The 22,224-nt window shown below is 42.4% G+C and overlaps 1 pseudogene; it reads right to left on the bottom strand.

Moving 5' to 3' along the window:
* Positions 1-6,511: 6,511 nt before the first annotated feature.
* LOC116515207 lies at positions 6,512-21,081 on the bottom strand (annotated as a pseudogene).
* Between the last annotated feature and the right edge of the window lie 1,143 nt (positions 21,082-22,224).

Below are 22,224 nucleotides of genomic sequence, written 5' to 3'. Positions count from 1 at the left end.
GGCGGCTCTTGTTCTTGGGGGAATCATCTGACGGCAAAGAAAAAAATCTTCCTGAATTTGATCTCTTCCGTCCTAATATCTGAAATCCAAAAGGCACCTCAAGAGCCATCTATTTCTCAAGAGCCATCTATTTCTCTGACTTCTGCCGCGCGAAATCCCAGCTCCTTGCTCTCCATGACCAATAACAGGGACCTATCTCTGTTTGCTTAGCAGATTGCCAACCCATAGATCAGACGTGTCATGGACACGAGATAACTTTTTATGTCAGGTAGTGCATTAACGGTCCAATGTATTAGAAGATGTATTTCCAGAGTAAACCAATCAATGTAAGAGCTTAAGTGAATTGGGGTAGGCAGAGCTAGAGATAATAAAACAACCTGAACTGAAGGATATAATTTGCAGGGAGAGGTTATCATCAGGCCAATTCTCAGATTAAAACATCCCTTGCATTAAACATCTACCTTTCAAAGAGAGCCAAAGGGAAAAAAATAGAGTGAAATTACAACTAAATTGTGGGTGTGAGTGTACACAAAACCGTTGGGTAACTGCCTTGTTCAGTGGTCCAGTTATCAAGATTGGAAAACCATAGAAGGAATTAAAATTCCTCACATCGTTTGAACTTGCTACCGCCTTCAAATGGCATATTATTTCTACGCAACGATAGGTGACCTCCACTCAAGGGACATCTGGAAGAAGGGGTCCCAAAAGACAAAATGGCAGCCAACATCTGCACCTCGATAAGTGTCTGGTTTGGTTCTGCAACCCAACAAGGCAGACAGAGACTTCAGAGGAGAATTAGAACTGTAGAAAAAACAATGGCTACCAATTTGCCTTCAATTGAGGACCTGTACACTGCACAAGTCAAAAAACCAAGGTTGTGAAAATAACTACAGACTCCTCACATCCTGGACATAAATTGTTTCAACTCTCCTACCCTCAAAACGATGCTATAGGGCTCTGCGCACCAAGACAACTAGACACAAGGAGAGTTTTTTCCCGGACGCCGTCACTCTGCTAAACTAATAATTCCCTCAACACTGTCAAACTATTCTCTAAGGCTGCATTACTATTAATCTTCTCATCTCATTACTATCACGCATCCCCTCCTTTTTTTTTTTTTTGTTAAACTCAAATACCCCATTCCTACCGAATAAAAATCAACTTCTGCAAAAGGAAAATGTGGAAATCCAAAATCAGCAACTGGCTGTGGTTTTGTGGACTTGTGGGAGAAAAAGCCAATCTAGAGGGCTCCTTTTCTGATAAAGCTATCATCTATCTATCTATCTATCTATCTATCTATCTATCTATCTATCTATCTATCTATCTATCATCTATCTATCATCTATCTATCTATCATCTATCTATCTATCATCTATCTATCATCTATCTATCTATCATTCATTCATTCATTCATTCATTCATTCATTTATTCATTTATTTATTTATTAGACTTATATACCGCTTCATAGGGGTTTCAGCCCTCTTTAAGCGGTTTACAGATTTTTTTTTAGCAAATTGAGTCAGCAACTTGCCCCCACAGTCTGGGTCCTCATTTCACCCACCTCGGAAGGATGGAAGGCTTGAGATTTGAACCGCTGAACTGCAGATCACAGTCAGCTGAAGTGGCCTGCAGTACTGCACCCTAACCACTGCGCCACCTCGGCTCTTCTGTTCTCTTCCCCTCCACACACACACACCCCTTTCATTTGTACCGTAGCATGTTGCTTAATGGCACTCTCCAGGTGTAATGAGTTTCTATTTTTTCCTCTCCTCAGATTCAGGTTAATTGCTTAATTTTTAGTATACAGACACAGACTGCGGAAATGGACAACCTGAATTGCAAGCCTCCCATTCCACGAGTAAATTCCGTACTCCCCTAAACGGCTGTTCCCCACATCGGGTGCCTACCTAAATGGGAAACCCCATGCGGTCTGGCTCTTTTCCCTAATTATGGAAGGGAAAATACAGCTCATCGGGGAAAACGTGCGCTGAAATCGAAGGCAAGCTCGTTAGGAAAATCCTGGATGAGGACAGGTCTGCGCAGATTGCTAACTGCCCTTCCGTGAAACAGGAGACCGATTAGAATCAGCCCGATAATCCCACAACCAAAATTGGCAGTAAAAAGAAGAGGGGGGGTGTATTTCTCCATAATCCCCTATTGCTTCATCGTTAATATGTTAGGATTTAATATGGCGAAGGCCTCCTTGCACGCTCCACGAATAATAGCAACAGTTCTCGGGAGACTTTCCTTGCAAGCTGCGTGGATAAGGGAAAAATATATGTGTATAATCTCCATGTCACTGGTGGCTTACTGCAGATGAGAAGTTATAACAGACTGGAGCTCTTCCAGTTTGCTTTTTCCTGCAGTAAAGAAGGGCTGGGACTTTAAAAGGCTGGGCTAACTTTCTCAATTGTGAGCTGTGTGCAGAGAGCACTAAAGTGACAAGGAATTATGGGCTGCAAAACAACATCTATGCATTTAAAGGTAAAAGTTTGCCTTGTCCAGTTGTGTCCATCTCTAGGGGCCAGTGCTCATCTCTACTTCTTGGCCGAGGGAGTCAACATTATCTGAAGATATTTCTGTAGTCAAGTGGCCAGCATTATATATTAGCAATAGCAATAGCAGTTAGACTTATATACCGCTTCATAAGGCTTTCAGCCCTCTCTAAGCGGTTTACAGAGTCAGCATATCGCCCCCACAGTCTGGGTCCTCATTTTACCCACCTCAGAAGGGTGGAAGGCTGAGTCAACCCTGAGCCGGTGAGATTTGAACAGCCGAACTGCAGATAACAGTCAGCTGAAGTGGCCTGCAGTACTGCACTCTAACCACTGCGCCACCTCGGCTCTATTGAGGCGCGCGGAACGCTGTTACCTTCCCACCAAGGGGGTGCCTATTTATCTACTTGCATTTGCATCAGGCATGAAATCCTCTTATCTTCGCTACCGGTTCGGTAGCGGGAGTGGGTGGGTGGAGCTTTACGCTGCTGCCGCTACCGGTTCACCTGAACCGGTGTGAACTGGCAGAATGCCACCACTTTGCTTTGAAATTGCTAGATGGATAGGAGCTGAGCCAAGTAACGGGAGCTCATCCCATCTTATGGTGCCCGGGTCTTGAGCCCGTGGGCTGTCAACTCTCTATGCATTTAAAGGGCAGGAGAACTTAAAAACCAGCAGGAAAGGGGAAAATCAGAGATAACCGTCTTCTCTTCAGCAAGATTGTATTTGGGTTATAACAGGGCAATCAACCCACAACTGGTGACCTACAACACTGGGAGTTTGTCAGCCTTACTTGGTAGAGCAGACAGGAAATATAACCAGATGTCCTCATTCTGCTTTATTGCAAAGCTACAGAATCTTGCAAGTCTGAAAGTACAATTGTCCTAACCAGTGGTGGGTTTCGAAAATTGTTGGAACCTACTCTGTGGGTGTGGCCTCCTTTGTGGGAGTGGCTTGCCACCCATGTGACCGAATGGGAGTGGCTTGCCGCCCATGTGACCGGATATGAAATTATGAATTAGTACTTAGGTTGGTCCAAGTAGCTATTCAGAAACTCTGGCATTGAAGCATGCAAGTCTTAAAGCTGTCAAGTTACAAGATCCTTGCCAGTGGTGGGTTTCAAAAAAAATTGGAACCTCTTCTGTAGGTGTGGCCTGCTTTCCGGGTCCACTGGTGGAACCTCTTCTAACCGGTTCGGTAGATTTGACGAACCGGTTCTACCGAATAGGTGCGAACTGGTAGGAACCCACCTCTGGTCCTAACCCTTTAGAGTCTAAAAAAGTTGTGAAAAGTTGTGAAAAGTCCCTTCTAAGCAACTTGCTCTGTCCGCTATGCAGCTGTGGGCTACGGTGTCCCTTATCTGATTGTTTTCTAGGCTCTTTTCCCCCAAGGTCTTTCCCACATGCTGTTACAGGTTTTCTGATTGTTCTCTTTTGGAGACACGGAGGAGTTTGAGGAAGGCTGTGTCAAAAACTGTGTTGAGCCTCTCTAAGGATTTACACCACCCTTTCTTAAACGGAGCGCCTTCCAGAAAGGTGGGTTTCAACTCCCAGAGTATCCGGACATGCAATCAAGGTTATGCCTCCTCCTTCAAAAGGTGGACAAATTTGCAATCAAACAGGTTCAGAAGTAATGACCCAAAACTACAATCCCCTCCAGAGGAACTGCCATGTGATAGATTGTCCCACCCGATAGGATATTTCTTGCAGGCAACCTTCTGCCCGTGAGAGATTTTGGACCACAACTTTTACTGGCATTGAAATCCAGGGCACACAGGGCGTATCAATAGGGAGGAAGCTGCCTTAAAGAGATAATAACAATCTTTGAACCAACTACTATACAGTACTTTATGTCTTAGCTATATACCAAGTCATCCTTAGCAACTGATCTGCAGCCAGCAGAGGGCAGTGTAGGACAGGGATTTTGGAGCCTGTTTTACTTTTCAATTTCATATATTTTTTCTCTCCCTTGGAATCAGTGGTGGGATTCAGCTGGTTCGCACCTATTCGGGAGAACTGGTTGTTAACATTCTAAGCAGTTCAGAGAACCGGTTGTTGCAAGAAATCTCCTTTTGTTTTTTTCCACTTTCCAGGGCTAACCCTGTAAGGAAGGCAGGAAGGAAACATTCTATTGTTTCTAGCCTCATCTTGAATGTTCTGCTTACAGAAACTGCCTCTCCAGTTAACCCTTACTACATTGTAACAGCTAAGGCGAAGCGCCCATCGACCTGAATGACGTTGAGTTGACCATGCCCACCCAGTCACATGCCCACCGAGCCTCACATACCCAGCTGGTCATTAGGGCAGAGAACCGGTTGTTAAATTATTTGAATCCCACCATTGCTTGGAATCATTGTTGACCCCTGGTGACTTCCTCAAGGAAGTCCTGCAGTTTTCTTGTAAAGTTGTTGGGACGTGGTTTGCCATTGCCTCCCTCCTGGGCCTGAGAGAGAGGCACTCAAGAACACCCCATCTGACTTCATGCCTAAAGTGGGATTAGAACTCAGGGCCTCTGAGTTGTGTTTCCTTTTTTTTTTTTTTTTTTAAAGCAGTTTAAAATTTTTGCAAGTGATTCTCTACTTTCAATCACTCTGATTTCATCTAAGCTGGATGGCCAGGAAAGGAAGAAAAAATACAGAGGAAGGGGGAAATGAAGAGTATATTTACTTAGAGCTCTTCTCCACTACTATCTTATGCTGCTGCTGTCCTCCCACCTGGAATCAGGAGATAATGTTTGCTGTGCCTACTAAAGATTTTTCTCCTGCTGCTATCGTCTCTCATCCCAGTCACTTCCAGTCCCCTAATTTCCCTCCATGACAGTGGATGGCAAACTGGCCCACAGACTTTAAGTGTTACAAACCAGATGTGCATTCTACTCTTCCTGCCACCTATGGTATTTCCGGTTTTTAAAGCTGCATGGAAGAACATGGGATTGAATCCTATAATTTTTCAGCATATTTATTTATTTATTTTGTCAAGCATGTTTAAGATAACAGATATAAGTATAAACATGATTATGAATACAGGAAATGGATATGAATATGTGGTGACAGTAGAACAGGGACCATAGGCAAATTCCAAAGAGGATTCCAAATTCCTCATCATTCCAAAGATGAGTTCACAGCACGGCAAATTCAAGCGGTCAGTTTCAATACAAAAGCATCGAATGTAGTTATGTGATGGCTGAGAGGGATACAGCAGGCATACTTAGCTAATTGGGCTAATTAAATGAACTCGTGGTTTATTTATGTTGTTGAAGTTTATTTGTTGAAGTTTATTTATATTTATTAAATTTCTGCACCACCCATCTCACTTAAGTGACTCTGGGCAGATTACAAGAGCCACTATAAACACACAACTGAAACAGAATTAAAAACAAGGTTGAAATCTACAGGTTAAAACTGGAAATCAAAGTTAAAACTTTCAGAAATATGAATCTGAACTAGGCCTGTGGAGTTCTGGTTTTTGAAGTTCCTGAAGTGGAAATGGGCTCCTCACCCATCTAGTAACATAATAATACTATTAAAGAACATATTTAAAAATCTGTGTTGAAACCTGGGAATTCTGGCAATTGAAATCCACATATCTTTACATTGCCAAGGTTGAGCTACACTGAATTATACTGCATATTGTCAAGGAAAGCAAGGAGTTATGCAAAGTTGTACAAAGGGGCCTTAAGTTATTGGTTTAATTTGGCCTTCATGTCATATACAAACTCTTCCAAACATGATTTAATACATCAAGGTTAAAACAAACAGGAGCTTAACCTAAAATCTGAACTCAACTTGTGACACCCAAGGAAGCCTTGAAATGCTAAATCTCAAATTTCCTTCCTTGTCCAGCTTTCCAGAAAGGTGGATTTCAACTCCCAGAGTATCCTGACATGCAATCAAGGTTATGCCTCCTCCAGAGGTGGGTTCCTACCAGTTCGCACCTATTCGGTAGAACCGGTTCATCAAATCTACCGAACTGGTTAGAAGAGGTTCCACCAGTGGACCCGGAATGCAAGCCACACCTACAGAAGAGGTTCCAAAAATTTTTGAAACCCACCACTGGCCTCCTCCTTCAAAAGGCGGAGAAATTTGCAATCAAACAGGTCCAGAGGTAATGATCCAAAACCACAATCTCCTCCAGGAAAACTGTCCCACCCGATAGGATATTTCTTACAGGCAACTTTCTGCCCATGAGAGATTTTGGATTGCAACTTTTACTGGCATTGAAATCCAGGCCAGACAGGGAGTATCAATAGGGAGGAAGCTGCCTTAAAGAGATGACAACAATCTTTGAAACAATTGCTATACAGTACTTTATGTCTAGGTATATACCAAGTCATCCTTAGCAACTGATCTGCAGCCAGAAGAGGACAGTGCAGGACAGGAATTTTGGAGTCTGTTTTACTTTTCAGTTTCACTTTTTTCTCTCCCTTGGAATCATTGTTGACCCCTGATGACTTCCCCAATTAAGCCCTGCAGTTTTCTTGTAAGGTTGTTGGGACGTGATTTGCCATTGCCTCCCTCCTGGGCCTGAGAGAGAGGGAGTGGCTCAAGAACACCCCAGCTGGCTTCATGCCTAAGGTGGGATTAGAACTCAGGGCAGTTTAAAAATTTTGCAAGTGATTCTCTACTTTCAATCACTTTGATTTCATCTAATGGCCAGGAAAGAAAAAAAATACAGAGGAAGTGGGAAATGAAGAGTATATTTACTTAGAGAAGGAGCCTACGTCGCTATGAAATGGTCACCCGATTAAAACAAACAAACAAACAGGAGCTTAACATAAAGCCTGAACCTTGAGACACAAAGCCTTAAAATGCTAAATCTCAGATTTCGTAAAGAAATGTCCCGAAAATCTGAGCATGATTTTGCACACCATAAATTTAAATTGACAAAACTTATCCAAAATAACTTTAGTAAGAATACACCAGGTGATTTCTAGGATGAAAAGGCACTTGATCAGTCACTGTCCATTAGATCTTCAAACCACTCTACAATTGGTTCAATAATTTTTTCAGTGAAAAATCCTTTCAGGGCTCCTAAACCTGAGATTAGCCAATTTTCATCTTCCACCTCTTCCTTTTCACTTATGAGTTCTTTGATCTTCTTATTCATCTGGATTGCTTCTTCCTCGAAACCCTTTTCCAAGAAATCCTTTTGTTCCTGGAAACAAACAAACATCAACATTATTAGACTGAAAGCAAAAGATGTGAATAATGTTGCAGATCATGTTCAAGAATGTAGCCAATGAAGAAATAAATTTAAGATGTATTTGGACAATTCCTATCAAAGTAAAATCTTGCAAGGAAAAAAGCAGGAAAGCATCTCATATGAACTACTGCACCCCATTAATTCCCTGTAGTTCAGCTAGGCTACTCTTTCTTTCAGGGCGAAGTGTATCCTGCAGTGATCGATTCATGTGGCTTCTACACTACATAGGAAGTCGGGATTAAAGTCAGTCTGTCTGTCTGTCTGTCTGTCTGCAGTGTGCTGCAATGTGCTCTACATGGGGCTGCCCTTGAAGAGCATCCGGCGACTTCAGCTAGTCCAGAACGCAGCCGCGCGAGTGATCGTGGGTGCACCTCGGTTCACCCACATAACACCTATCCTCCGCGAGCTGCGCTGGCTACCTGTCGATCTCCGGGTGCGCTTCAAGGTGCTACTTACCACTCATAAAGCCCTTCATGGTAGTGGGTCTGCGTACTTGAGAGACCGCCTTCTGCCAATTACCTCCCTGCGACCAATTAGATCTCATAGACTAGGCCTCCTCCGAGTTCCATCTGCCAGCCAGTGCCGGCTGGCAACTACAAGGAGGAGAGCCTTCTCAGTAGTAGCTCCGACCCTTTGGAACGATCTCCCCGTGGAGATTCGTACCCTCACCACCGTCCAGGCCTTCCGCACAGCCCTTAAGACCTGGCTAGCCCGTCAGGCCTGGGGACAAAGATAATTGCCCCCACCCGAATGATGAATGAATGTTGCTCATTATTTTATTCTATGTTTTGTTTGTGTTATTGTTTGTATATCCCTCCCTTGATTTTATGTAAGCCGCCCTGAGTCCCCTCAGGGAAAAGGGCGGCCTATAAGTGTTAATAAAACCCTAAAAACCCTAAACCCTGTCTGTCTGTGTCAGAAACCCACATTCTCCAAATCACAGAAGATTCTTTTCCACCATAACTTTAAGAGGGGGGGAAATCCTCTCTTCATTTCCTCTTGTTTTACCATCTTTGGTTTTAGCAAAGTCTGTCCCCATATTTTCTTTTTGCTTGTTCCTCTAACAATACATTTCCCTCTTTGCCTTTCTCTGTTGTTTTTTACGTCTTCAGCATGACTGGATCTATTTTCTGCATGGAAGAAATTAAGCTCAATTGACTTTTGATTGGATGGATGGATTATATGCTGTCAAATTGATGTCAATTCTTAGCAATTACACAGATGGATTTTCTTCAAAACAATCTGTTTCCTACCTGATCCTTCAAGTGTTCCATTGGTACATCAATCACTCCTATAACAGATGCTATAATCTCTTGACTTCCACCTTTCCCAGCATTAGAACCTTCCCCAGAAAGCTCTTTGCATAACATGTCCACAATATGATAACTTGACCCTTTACTTATCAGACATTGGCTGCGAAGGTTGCAAATGGCAATTGCGTTACTTAGGACGCTGAAAAGTTAGAAATATATGAGCAAATCACAATGATGTGACCATGGTGGTGCTGTGATGGTCACAATGTCAAGGACCAGTTATGTATCTTCTTTTCCTGTGATGTAATTTTAAATAATTGCAGAATGGGTAACTGGTAAACAAGGTGTAGTGTTTGAAATGCTGCCTTCATTCTTCAAGACTTTGGTTAAGGACCTATACGAAAACTCTGGAAGTGCTATGAACTATTGTGACTAGTTCTATTCCTCATTGCTGTTTCACAGCACATCCTCCTGACCATAGAAACCTTTAGGGTGCTCCCCCTTTCACCGATTCTATAATTTGCTTTCTTTAGATAGTCCCATTGACTTATCCATGCAAATACGGTAAATGTGTTTCAACCTCATCAAAATGACTTAAAGTAATGGGGGGGGGGGAGAGGAAACAAATGGAATTTGTATAAAGGTATATCTTTAAAAGGAAAACTAGTATATTTAATTTTTTTGGAATATAATTATTAATGCCACTGATATTAAATGGGGCTAGCTAAAAGGCATAAATACACCATGTAAAATAGAGACTGGAAGGGTGATAAAGAGAGGGAAAGAGAGAGGAGATAGGGGAGAGGGAAGTAGAAGGGAGGGCAAGAGAAGGAGAGAGGGCAGGTGTGAAAAGAGGGGAGAGGAGAGGGAGAGAGCAAGGGAAAGTAGAGAAGAGAGAGATGGCAGAGGGAAGAAAGGAGGTAGGGAGGAGAGAGGGAGAGGAGAAGGGTTGAAGGTGAAATAGACTATAATATGGTGTATGGAAAGCAGAAGAACAAACAAAAATTGACGAGGCTTCATGGCAAGAGGAATTGATATATTATTGAATATTCAAAAAATGTTTGTTAAGATGTAATGGTATACTTTGGATTATATTATATGTATGTTTAAAAGAAACTTTTGGGGAAGAAAAAAAGAGAAGATTAAAAAAAAGACTTAAAATGGTGAGGATGTGACAAAATAAGAAAGACATAGGTCTGATACACTAGTCCTAAATCTATTGGTTTTCAGTTTTGGAAGTTTACTTGTTTGTTAATATCCTACTGCCTAATTACAACAAAATCTTGCTGAGATTATAGTGTTACCTTCAGTTTGCTTTGGATCATTTTCTCTTGCTCTTCCAGGATCTGCTTCCTTTCTTCCTCCAATTTCTCCTTTAGCTTCTGAAGGTTCATCTCATAACTCTCTTTCTCGCTTTCAAGCTTCTGTTTCAACATTTCCTCATTCTGCTTCTGAATCTCACCCTCTAATTCTTTTGCTTTTGCTTTCATCCTTGCATCTAGACAGGGAAAAGAGAGAGTGAGACATCGGCAGGTTGTTTGCAAGTTGGCTACGCTTTATGGTATGCAAATAATGCAATAAATAAGTATATTTGGCATACAGGCAATCTTTGATTAATTATACTAACTAGGATCAGAATCTCCATCACTTAGCTACTCAGTCATAAAATACAACATCATGCGACTGTGCTGTTTAATGACAGCAGTTCTAGCAGGTCTGGTTGACATCATTAAGCAAATCCTGCATCATCTTGTGATGATGTCACATAGTCCCAATTTCAACTTCCTGCTGACTTTACTTTTTGGAAGCATGAAGTGAAGGTTGCAGATGATGATCACTTGACCCCAAGAAACATTGATTGCCATCTTTGTAAGAATCGGTCGTACCTTCTATTCATTCAGCAGTATTGCAAGTTCAAGTGATAGTGGAACAAGTTGTCTTTAAATGAGGACTATCAGCACATATTTCCAGCCTCACCTCACTTGTCCATGGAATTTGGACAAGAGAAGGTTATATGCTATGGGGGAATTGCAAGAATATTGTGCAAAGAGGCAAGAAAAGAATAACATGATTATTTTAGAAAAGAGAATTCTTTGTCTTAGCATCCTCTTTTCTAAACAACCTTTAAACATGCGTGTGATATTCTTGGATCAGCTCCTTCATGATGCTGTCCTTCAAAAGGTCCTGGGCTCTCCTCCTGAATATTTTGCAATACATTTATGTAATATCATATAATACATATAATACATTATATAAATGAGGACAGTTACAAATATTGGATAATCCTACAGAAAAAAAGGAAACAACTTCATCTTACAGTACAAAAAATGTTTAAGCAGAGAGGAAAGCATTTCCCCAATTAGTGGTGGGTTTGGTGTAAGGAAAGATTTTTCCCACCTTCAAAGCAAAAGAAACATCCCAGCATCATCTGGCAGCTTATTCATGCCTTTACCTTCTATTTCCGCCTCCTTCTGTTGAAGGCTTTCATCATTTCGAAGGATGAATTTGCTGATGTTTTCCTTGCTACAGAGGAATTTTTTCAGGGTCTCCCCTGCCTGAATGAAGGGCGGGGTGGGGGGTGGGGGGAGAGAGAGAATAATCTGGAGCAGTATAGAATTGCCAACAATGAGTTTTGTGAAAGCAAGATACTGAACAATCTCCCTGGAGGATGACAGCACGGCTATCAGATGAGGACATACAAAGTAAGGTTGCAGGAGCTGTGAATGTCTTGTTTAACGGAGAGAAGGACTAGGGGTGACATGGTAGCAGTCTTCCAATATTTGAGGGGCTGCCCCAAAGAAGAGGGGGTCAACCTAGTCTCCAAATCACCTGGCGCCAGGACAAGAAGCAACGAATGGAAACTAACCTGGAACTAAGGAGAAACTTTCTAATTGGGAGGACAATTAACCAGTGGAACATCTTGCCTCCAGAGGTTGTGGATGCTCCATCACCAGGCTTTTAAGAAGAGGTTGACAACTATTTGTCTGAAATGGTGTAGGGCAGTGATGGTGAACCTATGACGTGCGTGCCATAAGTGGCACACAGAGCCATCTTTCCGGGCATGCCAGCCATCGCCCGTTGCTCTTTTGGGTTGGAAGACCAGCTGGTCTTCGCAAATGCAGGAGTGCTGGAAACTGGAAGAGTGGCTCCCAAGCATGCATGCTGAGCTTCTGGTTTCTGGCACATGCATGCACACCAGCCAGCTGGTCTTCGAGCATGCATGCACACCATAAACCAGAAGACCTGGTGACTGGCGCTCATGTGCATGCCGGAAACCGGAAGCTCAGCTTCCCGGCACGCACATGCACACCAGGGAACTGCTCTTCTGGTTTCCAGAGCTATTGTGCGGGCACACCGGAGAGTGGCTTTTCCAGTTTTTGGCACTCCCCCACACATGCACTCCCATTTCGGCACTTGCCAAAAAAGTTCACCAACACAGGTGTAGGGTTTCCTGCCTGAACAGGGGGTTGGACTAGAACAGGGTCCCCAAGCCATGCCTTCTATCAGGCTGTAGCCTGATCAGAACTGGGCCATGCGAACCTCAGGAGACCATACATGTGTGTATAGCTCCAGTTGTGCAAGCACACTTGCACTCAAGTGTCAATTCATATAAATGGAGCTGTGTGCAAGAGGCAGGCACAAACGCAGCTCCATTTGCACAAGTTTCTGGTGCCACGGCCTGGGGGTTGGGGACCCCTGTTCTAAGGTTTATCCATCTACCGGTATCAGTCCGTTTGTTCTTATTCTTTTCAATAGTTCTTGGTTTGCATATGCTTTGCTATCTCAGATTCATTTTTTGGTACATAAATTTTGACCCATATGGGCAAACACCTTTCTCTGAGGATTTCAAACATGGAATCGTAGGAAACAGTTCGTCAGAGACATCTGAGGGAAGGTTGGAGGAAGCAGCAAATAACAAAAGCTCTGTCACCCTTTTGTGCATGTTGTGATCTTGCTTGGACACACAAAAGCAGTACAGCTTGCATTATATCAGCATGACAGTGTTTCATCATTTACACTGTATCTGTAATGTATTTTCCCTATTTTGAATTCTGTTTTATGGTTCTTTGTTAGGACGCACTCTCACATGACCAGGCTCCACAATATACAATGGTTGCATTCCGTTAAGAACTATTCAAAGTTACCATGGCACTTAAAAAGATCAGACCTTGTACTTCAATGACCATCACAGCTTCCTTACAGTCAAAATAACCTAACCTGATATATTTATGACAGCTGCAGCATCCCACGGTCATGTGATCTTCCCAATTGGCTTTTGATGAACAAAATAAATGGGGGAAGTTCTCTTAATGACTGTACGATTCACTTAACTACAGTTATTTAACAATTGTGACACAAAATTTCGTAAAAGTCAACGTGATTCACTTAATAACTGCCTTGCTTAGCAATGCAAATTCTGGTCAGATTGTGGTAGTAAATCGAAGATTATCTACACATTACAACATGCTTCACTTTCCCAACAGCTCCCTCAAGTGTTTTCCTGGCCTAAAGAATGACAACATCCTTTGTGAATATTAATTCAGCAACCCTCATCATTTTGTACCATTATTCCTTTCTTAGGTTCCTCCAAGTATTTTTTCTCCACTTTTTGGAGGTCATTAAGAAATTCCTGGTGGCCACCAGATCGGCAGTAGCTTCCGTTCTTGATGTTCTGCTCCAGGTTCTCAGAGAGTGAGCTTAATAAAGCTGAACAGATTTTAGAAGATTCCTGCTCATTTTTCCTGCAGTACTTTTCCTTCTTCTTGTTCACATTTTTCTGGCAGGAATAAAAGATAACAAAGCAAGAGCTGAGACTTGACAAACAAATCTATGTTTGTGCACTGTATACATTTGGGTGATCTCCCATGATTAAACAGAGCTTCATCACAATTTGAAATGACTTGTGCTCTTCCTTCAATTTAACTAGAGCAGGGTTTCTCAACCTTGGGGGCTTTAAGATGTGTGGAATTCAGCTCCCAGAATTTCCCAGCCAGCAATTAATTCTTATAGAAGGAACATAATTGTCCAAAGTGGCTGATGATGACATTCCTTGCCATTTTCTCAATCATTCTGGGGGTTCATTCCCACATCCATCTTTTACCCTTCTAGCCACATTTCCAGGCAAAACACCTGGCACCACCAATTTATTAGCTAAGAACATCTACACAACTTGTGTGAGCTATAGCAAGAACTCTATGTTTTGTATTCTTCTCTAAAATATTTTATTAAACTTTATTATAAAAGTACAAGGAGAAACAAAAAATTTAAAAGTTGAAGAAAGAAGAAAAATATAAAGAGAAAGTGATTTCTGACTTTTGCCAGCGCCGTAAAATTCAACACCCCCCCCCAACAAAACCCACAAACCCAATCTTTTGTTTCACTTTTCTAGATATTACAAGCCATTTATTTAACAACAAATTCATTTGTCATCAAAAGAATTAAAAGCAAAGTTTCATTTTTTTCTGGTTTTGAGCAAAATGTCCAGAAGAATCTTCCAGGTAGAAATAAAACAAGGAAGGTTCTTCTCTTTAATTAAAAATGTTTTGCTATCCCCTTGTTCTGTATTCTTATAAATAGAGAAACTACTGGAGACCAACCCATAAGTCTTAATTATTGTCAATGAATGTTAGCATCTTACGAGATTACCTACCATGAGTTTATGCTGGAACTGACGTTTATCATCCTTGAAAGCACGAGCCATGAACTTCTGGAGGGCCTGTTCCTCACATTTTTTGTGTATGTCCAGTGGGTAGCTCCACGTTTTGCTTCATCAGTTTCACATAGTGAGCAACAGCTTCCTCCACAGCTAAACTGTTCTCAGTCTCAGACAAGGCTGAGACTGCATTCTCCGGGCAGGGAAGTTTCCCACTACAGATAGTATCCACGTAGATCTTCACCAAATTTGCCAACACTAATGCAAGAAAAATAATACAGATTGTTGGACAATCCGTGAGATATATTCAGTTATCATTGTTCATTGTGGAGCAGACTCAAGAATCTAAGCATTGTGCCACAACTTGCTTGCTAATTGGGACGGAGGGCAACTGCCACATTTTTCCAGCCTACAAAGCTTTCTGGGGGAACATTTCATTCAACAGAAATAAGCGTAATGCACGCAAATCTTCCAGCTGTCCCTGACTTATAATAACACCCCAGACTTAACAATTGCAGATAAGAAAGGCAAAAAAAGTATTGATAGTGGACACGGCAGTACCTGGAGACAGCAGCAGAGAAGAGAACGAACTGGAAAAGATAACAAAATACAAAGACCTGCAAATAAAGTTTGAGGACCCCTGATCTACAACATCATGATCAAGTTGCCAAAATCATACATTGGAAGCTTTGCCAGAAGTTTTGAGTTCAAATGCAGCAAAAATTACTGGGAACACCAAGTTGACAAAGTTCTTGAAAATGAACATGTTGAAAGATCCTGTGGAACTTTCAAATCCAAGCAGACGGATATCTCACCAACAACATGCCTGATACTGCTATTGTGAAAAAGAAAAAAGTCTGGTTCATTGGTATTGCAAAACCGGGTCATACACTAATTGAAGAGAAGCAGCTACCCAAAGGGCTGCCTAGATACATGGGGAAATTCTGAACCTAAATATTCTGACTTTTTTTTAAAAAAAAAAAAACCTTTAATTTGAACAGTCCACATACTCAGACATTACCTTAACAGTTCTTAGATCCTTGGTTAGAACCTGAAGTGTTAAGTTTTTATTAGTCACAGACTATGAATTGAACTGAAGATTAAATCTATAATAATAATAATAATAATAATAATAATAATAATAACAACAACAACAATAATAATATAGCTAGAACCACTCACAATTGCCTGTGACAATGTGTCCGCCTGGAAGAGTCTTTTCTCGAGATGTCCAATAGATGTAATTGCAGAACGTATTTGCTTGTTCCACAAATTCAGGCTCCAGCTGATTATCCATCATCGTTTCCAGATAGCGTAACTTCCTACTTTTAGTAGGGCAATCAAACACGAAGCACTTCCGGGTGGGGAAGAACTGTCGGATGCATTTCCTTGGCTTATTGAACATCTGCTCCTTCTCATTGTCCTCTAGAAAGCAACATGTCCATCTTGCAGGTAAATCTGAATTGCATCTGCCAGTGAGCACTTCACTGGGGAATGTTCCCATACCTATTATTTAGTACCATTTAATTGGTATCCTTATCAACTGCAGGTATCTCCACTTACTTTATCCACCCTTCCTCTCTTACAGAGGCCACAAATCTATAAAGTGAGTTTTTCTTGTTTCCAAATCTGTTTAACACACTGTGCTGTAGTTTACCCAGAAGGATTTTGTGGAAAGGCAGTGTAAAAATTAAGGGTGATTTAATCTTTTAAAGTATAGAGGCTGCCAACAAAATATGTGCATATTGCAATCTGAATTTCCAAGAGGTGCTTTCTGCAATTGCAATCCTGATTCTAATTAACCAAGAAAACGGAGCATTGAAGAAATACTGTGTTTCCATGCCTGATTGGGCTTATTATCCAGGGAGGTCTTATTTTCAGGGAAACGGGGTAATACCATTGCTTGTTTTCCAACACGTAATGTGGTTAGGGAACAACTGAGGAAGACAAATCAGTTTTTATTTCAGTGTCATGACTATTAACTGAATGGATTTCCTATGGAAAACGAGATTGCTACTGGGTGTTTGTATTGTGTATTTAGCCTGTTTCAAAATTCAATCATTTTTATTGTATCATGTCTGCTGGGTCTTATTTTATAATGTTCTGTAGTCAGGTAGAATAGCAGCATCTCAGTCATTCCAACAGAGAATCATTTCTATTGCTTGTTACAGTCTCCTGGTGACTGGCCCAAAGTCACCCAGATGAGTTTCATGCCTAATGCATTAGTAGAACCTTCAATCTCCTGGTTTCTAGTCTGTTGCCTTCATCTCTAAACCAAACTGTTTCAAGTCACTCATTTACCTCTTGACAATTGAGGATTATTCTGTGCCTCCCTAAAGAAGGAAAATTTAGGCCCAATGGCTCCTATTCCTTATTTAAATGATCATATGGAGCTCCACATTGCATTTGTCTCTGGTACCTTTTTTTAATTCCAGCGCATTTTCGAGATAATCATCCTCTGTGATGGGTTGATCATCATGTTCCAGCCGCAGAGAGAAATCTCGCACCGTCCAGACAAAGTTTGGGAAGAAGCGAACAAATTCAGAAGAATCATCTGTATCTTCAGGTCTGGAGGAAGCCTTTCCCTTGATATGTGCAGACAGCTCCATCACAAAACTGTTGGCCCAGTTTAGAAATCAAAAAATATATTTGTACAATGAATGAACAAGAAAGTATGTTGCAAAAATGCCCTCAATACTTCTGAAGATAAAAGGAGGAAGGGAAGCACATTCAGACTTCCAAGATTCTGTAACTAGAGCTATTTTAATAAAAGTAGCTTTAAGTCTACATAATGTCTGTTTCTTACTCTGGTTAACCTGGTAGGGCTGGCATCAAAAGATGTCCGTGAAAAGCCCAGCTCTGCCTCCACCACAAAACCAGACATGGTTGATCAAGCAACCTATTTTTTGTGTCTCCACTATACCCTGAAATGTAAGCCAGGCAACATTCAATCTAATCAAGCTTAGCATGTTAGGGAAACACATGCTGGGGATGAGTTTAGAAATGATGTAGGCAACGGTGATCCTGAAAGCTGTTTCATTCCAAATCTGACTGCAGAGCATAACAGAGCTATTCGTGAGAAGGATACTGAAGCTTCTCCAGAGCAGTCTGATCAATGGTCCCAATACTGTTGTAGACGAGGGTGCTGCTCAGCAACACGGCCAAAGCGAAGATCCAAGTATCATTTTGAGAACTGCCCTGAAGGGGGACAAGAATTAATTATGATCAGTTTCTGACTTCTGCTAAGTATATTTATGCATTATAGGAGTTTCAAATGACAATCGGGGATTTCATAGAAGCAAGCCCGGTTTCCCACATTTACTTTGCTCATCAGAGTAAGGAAGGTTGTAAAAGACCCTGGGATTCTATAACTGTCGTACATACATACCAGTTACCAAGCACCTAAACTTTGATCGCATGACCAAGGTGATGCTGTGATGGCCGTAAGTGTGAGGATCAGTCATAAGACACTTTTTCCAGTGCCACTGTAACTTCAGACAGTTGCTAAATGAATAGTTGTCAGTCAAGGGCTACTTATACTTGGTGCCCAATAGATATCCCATTGGTGTGTTATTTTATACAAAGAAATTTAAAAAATACAAACTAACCTTTTCCACGTCACCTAATCCCTCAGTATCCAGCAGGACAAGGGTTTGGTTAGGCCTGTCCGGATAGGGAACGCACCACATCCAGATTCCTTTCGTTTTTGCTTGCACTGTGGAGCCCAAAGAGAAACCTACAAATGGGAAAATGTGATATGGTTTAGATCCCAAACGATCGTCTTGTAATATGTGAGCTACAGTTAATAATTAGACACAGATTCTTATCACCAGTTTTTCTGGTTGTTTACTGAATTTACCCCTTGAAACAGGAAGTTCACCATTATATTGTTGCCTTAAATGTGTAATGTCACTGTGCTTTTGATAACCACGAAATGTGTTCAGTAAACAGTAAACAAAATAACCTTTGTTATTCCAAGCCTACATACAAGTTAGATAGGAAACCATCTGCTCAAACGAAAGGCACCAAAAAACCCAAATAAGAAATAGGGGCCTCTCAAGAAAATGTCAAGTTGACCCTTTACAATATGGGATGACAAAAGAAATGAAGTAAATGAATACGCAGCAAGGGGGGAGTTTCTGAGGAGTAGAATGTATAAAAGGTATTGTTTGAATGACAATATTTGCTCTCCTTGTACTCGATCCACTTTGGAGAAGATTTGGAGGCCACCTTTGCAAGCGCTTTTTATTTTTCTTAAATAAACCTTTTTGAATTGTGAACCACACTTGCCTCTGTGTTGTGAGGATTTCATAATTGGGTTTTTATTTCACATACCTTTCTGAGAAGCTAAAGCATACCAGAAGAAAAGTTATAAATATGTATCAATTAATTTTTTAAAAAAAAATTGTAATGGATTGTGGGAAAGACCTTGGGAGATTGAATAAAGAGACACGTCCTAAAAAATTAGAGACACCGCAGCCCGCAGATCAATACTGGACAGAAAAGAAGTTTAGATGGAAACTGCAAATCTGCATCCTCCTTTACCTAAAAGATGGATGAAGAATTGCATTTTCAGAATTGGAACATTCTTCACGGCAGGTTTACAATAAAGTAAAATAGCTCATTTAGTCGTGTTACCTGACTGGTTTGCCCCATGAGGCCGGCATCTTGTAATTTTACTAACATAAAAGTTATGATATAATTCTGCAAGATCACATCAGTCCAAGATTCCTTGACACTGAGGGGAGGAGGGCGGAAGAGAGAGAAAGAGAAGGAGAGAGGGTGGGAAGGAGAAGAGATGAGTAGGGGAGAGGTAAGGGAAGAAGGAAGGGAAGGGAGAGGAGGAAGGAAGGAAGCAGCAGAAGGAGGGAGGAGAAAAGAAAGGGAAAATAAGGTGGTGTTAAACCAGGCGGATGGGATGATAAACAAAGCAACCCAAATTGCATATAATAACCTTTTAAATGGAATAATAAATGTACAAGAATGACAAATGGAAAGAAGAAGAATTGTGTGAATGTATACTTATAACTGTACGTAAGAGAATAAAAAATAAAAACGATCCCTATACACTGGATGACTCACAATGGGCATTTTGGAAAATGAAAGTCCTAGGCTCCATGTACAACTCCTCCATCGAAGCAGAAAACGCCGGATTGGGGGATGTTCATTTTCCCACCCAGGGGTTTCACCTTGTGGATATCACCCTGGCTCATCTCAGTCCTTCTCACCTGAATTTTTGCCAGCCAACCTGTTCATCAGGTAGGACTTGCCCGTGCGATACAGTCCCACGATGGACACCACCACCACCGGATTCTGGATATCTGAGAGCAACCGAAGGGCCTTCGGAGAAACTTGGAGGCGATTTCTTCTGTTCTCAACCAGGCACATCGGAGCCTCCATCAGCATTGTGGAGGGAGTTGTGCAGCTGAGGAGAGTAAGTGGCAGCTGAAGCATTTTCTTCACAGTGGCCTCCCAAAGGAGGGCTATAAAAGACCTTCCCACCATGACTTCATGACTTCCAAGTGACATTAAGCCCATATCAGGCTTTGTAATCCCTTCTCTAGCCATCTTCAGCTGGCACACCAGAAGGTACCCAGCTGAAGGGCAGAGGGTCTTCCAAGCCACCCCCAGGTGGCAGATCCGGTCTGAAGGGAGTGACTAGCCAAACGGGATGCCCCAAAGGGGCTTTTTCAGCACCTGGCAACTGGACTTTTTGGGTTTTCCTTTCGAAGACGTTTCGGAGAAACTCCTTCAGTTCTGACAGGATGGTGGGGAATGGAAGGGATTCCTTGCAGACAGCTGGTCATTTGCATCCTTTTAGAGGGTCCTTGAACCAGGAGCATCACTCGGGTGACCCCGAGGACACAGATAAACCTCCAAGGGCTTCTAAGACCCTCTAAAAAGGATGCAAATGACCAGCTGCCTGCAAGGAAGACAAATCCTTCCATTCCCCACTACCATCCAGTCAGAGCTGAAGAAGCTTCTGGGATGAGAAGAGAAACGTCTTCAAAAGAAGAAACCACGTCCAAGTTGCCTCCTGAAAAAGCGTCTTTGGGACAAACCGAGAATCTCTAGAGTCTTTTTGGTTGGACGGGACCACCTTCCCCGCAGCCTTCCCAGAAACAAAATTCTCCCCAGGAGCCCCGCACAGCTTCCGACCCCCGCCCGTACGTGTCCGATGGGGAGAGACCCTTTGGCCCCTAACGGAGCCTCCCGCCACCCCGCCACTCCCCCCCTCCACCTCGGTTTCGAGGGGGCAGCTCTGCTTCCCGGATCCCCCCCGACCCAGCCCCCTCCAGACGCCCCCCCCGGTCCAGAAACTCCTTGCCGCTACGGGGAAGGACCGGAGGGGAACCTGGGGAAAAACAGTCACTCCGCTCGCTCGCCGTCCCACTTTTACCGTCTTTGCAAAGGAAATCAGTGGATCGGCCGCCGGCTCTCTTCGCAGCCCTCCGCGATCTCGCCCTTTCGACGCTGGCTGGGAGCTTTTTTATACAGCGGCCGCGGTCGAAAATGAAAGCCATCGCTTCGATTCCAGGAAAACGGCCCAATTTCTGGACAAGTGAATCCAAGCCCTAAAACCCATCCGCGTGGAAGAACTTCTGGCGTTTTCTGAGAGTTTGGGGAAAGGCTGGAAAAGAGGCGAATTGAAGGTTTACGCGTGTTAGTGGTACTCTTGTGGAAAGCCGTGAGATGAATGGGGCTTGGACCAAAACTCTGCAGACTGTAGGGGCCTCAGAGCTTGGTGGTTTTCTTGCAGACTTTTCATTACCCAACTAGGTGACATCATCAGTGATGGAAGGGAGGAGGAGGACTGCGGTCATTGGTGTTTTCTGGGCTTGGTGGTTTTCTTGCAGACTTTTCATTACCCAACTAGGTGACATCATCAGTGCTACAAGGGAGGAGGAGGAAGAGGACTGTGGTCCTTGGTGTACTCTGACCTTGGTGGTTTTCTTGCAGACTTTTCATTACCCAACTAGGTAACATCATCAGTGCTACAAGGGAGGAGGAGGAAGAGGACTGTGGTCCTTGGTGTACTCTGACCTTGGTGGTTTTCTTGCAGACTTTTCATTACCCAACTAGGTGACATCATCAGTGATGGAAGGGAGGAGGAGGACTGTGGTCCTTGGTGTACTCTAACCTTGGTGGTTTTCTTGCAGACTTTTCATTACCCAACTAGGTAACATCATCAGTGCTACAAGGGAGGAGGAGGAAGAGGACGGTGGTCCTTGGTGTACTCTGAGCTTGGTGGTTTTCTTGCAGACTTTTCATTACCCAACTAGGTGAGATTATCAGTGCTAGAAGGGAGGAGGAGAAGCAGGACTGTGGTCATTGTTGTTTTCTGAGCTTGGTGGCTTTCTTGCAAACTTTTCATTACCCAGTTAGATAACATCATCAGTGCTAGAAGGGAGGGGGGTTTGCTCTCTGTTTACATACATGCATTTGCCCTGTCATTGTTGGTGGGAAATTTGTGGTTATCCCACTCCTGTTTCTTTGTAGCACTGAGGATGTTACTTAGTCTATTTCTTTCAAATAATTTAAATCCCTCTAGCTGTATGTTCCATCTGTGGGTTTCATCCCACCAGGTTTCCTTAATGGCAACAATATCATATCTGTAAAC

The sequence above is a fragment of the Thamnophis elegans genome, chromosome 12, assembly GCF_009769535.1.
Source record: "Thamnophis elegans isolate rThaEle1 chromosome 12, rThaEle1.pri, whole genome shotgun sequence".
Lineage (NCBI taxonomy): Eukaryota > Metazoa > Chordata > Lepidosauria > Squamata > Colubridae > Thamnophis > Thamnophis elegans.
This window is presented reverse-complemented; position numbering and strand designations above follow the sequence as displayed.